General features: G+C 37.6%; 1 non-coding gene and 1 pseudogene across 1 annotated transcript; both read right to left on the reverse strand.

Moving 5' to 3' along the window:
* Positions 1-3,487: 3,487 nt before the first annotated feature.
* Positions 3,488-3,606, reverse strand: LOC147472581 (5S ribosomal RNA). Its single transcript, XR_015191523.1, has one exon. It is a non-coding gene; the product is annotated as a 5S ribosomal RNA (ribosomal RNA).
* A 741-nt stretch (positions 3,607-4,347) lies between these two features.
* On the reverse strand, positions 4,348-4,466 carry LOC147472582 (5S ribosomal RNA; annotated as a pseudogene).
* Between the last annotated feature and the right edge of the window lie 1,535 nt (positions 4,467-6,001).

Below are 6,001 nucleotides of genomic sequence, written 5' to 3' on the forward strand. Positions count from 1 at the left end.
TTTTTCTAATTTTCGCACCAGTACTACAGAGAAGTGTTCACTCTTATAATTCTGACTGTAATTTTTTTTTATTTCAATCGCACCGCACAATTTACACTTTTTTCTAATTTTTGCACCAGTACTGTGTTCACTCTTATAGATTCTGACTGTTCCTCTATAGCCCGGTATGACTGCAAGAGAAAAAGAAAACACACAAGATTTGGAAATAAGGGGAAATGGGAACAGCAACCTCACAAATGATATAACACATGAATTAACATACAGGAAATAAAAAAATATCCATAGCCACACCCTCTAAATACACAGCGAGAGCATTAGAGAACAATGACACCAAATAGGGAGCAACGGCAGACACAAAACCACCGAATATGATGTATATTAATATATAAATATAATATATATATATAAAATATAATATATATATAATTATATATATATATATATTATATATATATATATATATATATATATATATATATATATTTATATATACGGAGGGAGGGAGGGAGGGAGGGAGGGAGGAAGGAAGGAAGGAAGGAAGGAAGGAAGGAAGGAAGAGCGAGAGAAAGAGAAAGAGAGAGAGAGAGAGAGAGAGGGAGAGAGAGAAAAAGAGCGAAAGAGAGAGAGCGAGGGGAAAAGACAGACAGACAGAGAAGGAAGAAATGGCGGAGGAGAAAGAGAAGAAATAGAGAGAGGGAAAAAAACATGAAAATAAAAAGATAAAGTAAATGAAACAGAAAAAAAAGAGCAGAAGATGAAGGGAAGCAAGACATTTGGAGCGTAGAAATGATATAAAATAGCGTAGACACATAAACAAAATTCAAGATAAAGGGGCATGAACAGTTACATGTACGGTAAATCCATTGATCACACAGCGTAATATCAACCAGTTAATGAAAACAATGAAAATTAAAATAAGGATGGCAAGACAATAGATGAACACAAAACACAAATGGACTCACCATTTTATAGAGATGTAGAAAGAACTCGTATGATCCAAGCACTGAAGTTGACAGGAGCGAATAGTAATTTCTTTTCGTCTTACGGAAAATCTGTTTCCACTGTGCATTTCCCTCACGAAAAGACGAAACAGAAAAAAATGGGCAAGAAAAATAATATAAAAAAGAAGGAAAGGGAAACGGAGAGAGAGATGGAGAGAGGGAGAGATGGAGAGAGGGAGAGATGGAGAGAGGGAGAGATGGAGAGAGGGAGAGAGGGAGAGAGGGAGAGAGAGAGAGAGAGAGAGAGAGAGAGAGAGAGAGAGAGAGAGAGAGAGAGAGAGAGAGAGAGAGAGAAAGACAGACAGACAGACACACAGAGAAAGAAAAAAAAGGGGAGGAGAAAAAAAAAGAGAGGGAGAGAAAAAAAAACCAAACATTTAAAAATAAAAAAAGAACAAGATAAAGTAAATGAAATTAAAAAAAGAGAAGTGGACAGTGGAAGCGTAAAATTGATATAAAATAGTGTAGACACATTAACAAAATTGAAGATAAAGGGGCAGAGACAATTACTTGTACGATAAATTCATTGATCACACAGTGTAATATCAACCAGTTAATGAAAACAATCAAAATGAAAATGAAAATAAGGGGGGCAGAACAATAAGTGTACAAAAAATATACATGTAGTTACCTTTCAGAGAGATGTAGAATGAATTCGTATGATCCAAGCACTAAAGTTGACAGGAGGCGAATAGTAATTTCTTTCGGGAAAATCTGATTCAACCGCAGTGAGGAAGCATCCGGAGACGGCGAGAGATGGACTGCAACTGGCAAGTGGGGGACACTATGGAGGAATGATGGGCGGAACTTCCAGGGGCAAGGAGGAGGAGGGGAGGGGAGGAGTGAGGTAGCGAGAGATAAGCGAATGACCAGGCAAACAAACGCAAAGGAAAAGGAAAAGAAGAGAAGAGAGTAGAGGAGGGGAGAAGAGAAAGAATTGAGGAGAGGGAAAGAGGGGAGAAGGGAAGAGAATAGAATAGAAGAGAAGACAGAGATACAAAGAGAGGTGTGGTCGTGTGTTGTAAAGAGAGAGAGAATCGAGAGAAAGAGAGACAGAGAGAGAGAGAGAGAGAGAGAGAAGGGAGAGGAAAGAGAGAGAGAGAGAGAGAGAGAAGAGAGAGAGAGAGAGTGATGAGGGAGGAGGGAGGGAAGGAGGGAGGGAGTGAGGGAGGAAAGGAGGAGGAAAGAGGGAAGAGGGAGGGAGAGCGAGAGGGAGAGCGAGAGCGAGAAGCGAGGTGAAAATGTTTACACACAGACAAGATATGGGGGAATGAGGTCTGCACACTAAATTCGGAGTGTTGGATGTATGTCCCATGCACACGTAATATTAATGATGCGATTACAAATGGAATAATGATATCACATACATCAGCAAATCGTACTCACACATACTGTTAAAACACATACGCGAGTCTTTTGTCTTATACTTTGCTGTACACACACACACGCACACATACATACATATATATGTATATATATATATATATATATATATATATATATATATATATATATATATATACATACATAATATTTATATATATATATATACATATCTATCTATCTATCTATATATATATATATATGTACGTATGTATGTATGTATGTATACATATAAACTTTATATTAAACAAAGAAGAGCAAAAATCGACGCTAACGTTGATGACGAGGCAGGAACAGGATCAGGGGGCAAGTAAACACGATAAAAATTGACCTTAACAACGTTCCTGCAATGCACTTGCTGTGACTTAAATACTTGACCTCTGGGACCCCTACTTTTCTTTTATCGAATCTGTAAGTTTTTCGGTGTGATCCTGTGGTGGTGTATGGTTGTATGTGTATGTGTATTGTGTATGTCAAGACATGTTGGTGGTTAAAGTGTGTATGTGGTGATGTGTATTGTGTAAAAAATTTGTTATGTGGTCAATTGTATAAGTAATATATATATAAAATAATATATATTTAATATATATATATTAATATTATTTAATTATATATATATAATATTAAAATTTTTTATTTATATATAATATATATATATATATATATATATATATATATAAGAATATCAGAAATTATGTTATAAAAATGAAATATATTATTATAAACATACATACATATCTATATATAACCCCCTAAATCTATAATCTATATCTATATTTATAATCTCTATATCTATATCTATATCTATATCTATAATCTATATCTATATCTAGTTATATATATATGCATATATATATATATATTTATATAAATAACATATATATATATATATATATAAATAGATAGATAAGAATAGATAGATAGATAGATAGAGAGAGAGAGAGAGAAAGAGAAGAAGAAAAACATATTCCGTCAAAAAAAAACTTTCACGATATAAAGCCGTTGATGATAGTTGCTTAATCTTTCTTTTTGCAGTATATCATTTCAGAAACAAAACTAAACTAACTGGGAATACACATGGAGCACGTCTAGGTAACACAAAATGCCAACAGCATCTGGTGTTCCCAGGCGGTCACCCATCCAAGTACTGACCAGACCCAACGCTGCTTAACTTCGCTGATCGGACGAGAAGCGGTGCTTTCAACGTGGTATGACCGTTGGCATCTAAACACCTTCTTCAGCCCAATCTCCCTCTAACGTGCACCATAATCTTAACCCCCTTTATTACCTTTAACCTCTCCTCTCTTCATGCAAATTCCATTGCCCCGTGCCATCTAATCACACATAACCAGTGACATCTACTCTGCAATACATGCATCAGTCAACTGGAGGCAAACCATCTGTGGCTCATGTAGATTGTATCCCCTCCGAGCCCTTCAAAACCAATTTCCTCCGCCTGTGGAACTCTCTAAAGAATGCAGCTTGTGGCTTAAATAATAACACATTACATCACACTTAGGCTATATCACCATCAGCGACACCAGTAATAACAGTTCAGGGATAAGGATGATAGGAAACAGAAAAGCTGCCAAGACAACTCCTGCTACAACGTCCTTATTACTATTGTCATCCTTAATATTAGCATTGCTATCGCCATTGTCACCGTTTTTTACCCTCATTATCCCTCCTCAAGCATTACTTTCAGACCTATTCCAAATCTAGTTCAATGTCTAGGAAGCAAGAATGATGTATTTACTGGTGTCACCGCTATGAAAGCTCCAATCTGTTTTCAGTCTCTTCTTCTCCCGCCAGCACGGCTAAGGTAAGTAAGTCTACTTTGCTATTGCCATTGATTGCGGGAAAATGTGAGCAGGTGAATCGTTTGAATTCGCTGCTGCAAATGGAAAACCAGTGCATTCCATACACATTCGATATATATCTCTAGCGTGCATAGGTAACAAAATACCAACAGCATCTGGTGTTCCTAGGCAGTCACCCATCCAAGTACTAACCAAATCTAACGTTGCTTAACTTCGCTGTTCGGACGAAAAGTGGTACTTTCAACGTGGTATGACCGTTGGCATCTAAACAAAATTAAACCTTCTTCAGCCCAATCTCCCTCTACGTGCACCATATCTTAACCCAAAACCCCTCTAAAACCTCTTTCTCTTCATGCAAATTTTCCATTTTTGCCATTCTTGCCACCCAATCACATCACTGACTAAAAGTTACTCTGCAGCAATCACAACCTGCTACAGTCCTTTTCCACCAACTTCCTCCTGCGTTTAACTCTAGAAAGAATTGCCGCCGAAAACACCTTACAACAAACACAAACACAAACACACACACACACATCACATAGAGCCATACATCTCCAGACACATTCACACATAGGCTACAACAGCCTCTTCTTATGCCTCACTTCCAAGGGAGGTCTACTTTGTTACTAAAGGTGACTGCAGTAAAAAGAGAAACATTCCCCAGATGATTCCTTTTCATACCAAACAAAGCTGCTGCAAAGGGAAAAGAAAGTGCATAGATATTCATTAAGGTGTTTATCTATTTGACTTGTATAGATATGCAGAAAATACCAGCGAGATCACGAGAGAATAGTGCCCCGAGAGTGTCGAGACCATCCTGAAGGAAGCCCGTGGGTCAAATAGGGTCTCGGTAGAAAAATAAGCCGGTCGGGTCAAATAGGGTCCCCCAACCCTCGGTAGAAAAGTTAATCTCGAAGTAGAATATAGATCAGACTAACTACCTAGAATGGATGGATGGACAGGAATTATGGATAGGAAAAACCAGCCCCCCCAGAGAGAGGAAAAGGAAAAAGGAGGCAAGAGAAGAGACGAGAAGAAGAAAGGGGGAGGGGGGGGAAACAAATGCATAGAGGAAATTAGAACAGAACAGAATAAAAAGGGGAGAAGAGAAGAGAAGAAACAATGTGAAGAGATGATATGATGAGATACACTCTGAATAAGAAGGGGAGAAATAAAATTATGCCATAAAGGAAAATATAATAGAAAAGAAAGAGAAAAGAATAAAAGACCACGGAGAAAATAACATCAAGAGGAAAAACAGAAGAGAAAGAGAAAGCGGGAAGGAAATAAAGGGCAGGGGAAGGAGGGAGGAGGAGAGAGAAGTTGGAGGGGGGGAAGGAGGAGGGGGGGAAGAAGAAGAAGAAGAAGAAGAAGAAGAAGAGAAGAATAAAAAGAATGGAGGAATATGATAATAGAAAGAACAGAAAATAATGAGAACAAGAGGGATGGTGAGGATAACGATGAGGATGAGAAAGAAAAGAAAGGGCGAGTAAAAGTAAACGAATATGAACAGTCAGCATAATTAAGCAAACGAACTATACCTTAAATGATCAAACTCTGTATACGAACTAAACACAAAGCAATCTGTACGCCCTCTTGTACGCCACGAAAAAGAGTTGAGTATTTGTTAAAAAGCTCTCTGAGAGAGAGAATCAAGGCTAAAAAGAGAGAGAGGGAAAGAAGAAGAAGGAGAGAGAGAGAGAGAATCAAACCCCAAGCCCAGATGCATAGATCGCAATATCAATGTCATATTCTTCAATAACATTGTCATCATACTCAACTTTATCAACAACCAAC

This window comes from Penaeus japonicus, unplaced genomic scaffold (genome assembly GCF_977035675.1).
Source record: "Penaeus japonicus unplaced genomic scaffold, GWHDUDI00000001_assembly GWHDUDI00000001, whole genome shotgun sequence".
In the NCBI taxonomy this organism is placed as follows: domain Eukaryota; kingdom Metazoa; phylum Arthropoda; class Malacostraca; order Decapoda; family Penaeidae; genus Penaeus; species Penaeus japonicus.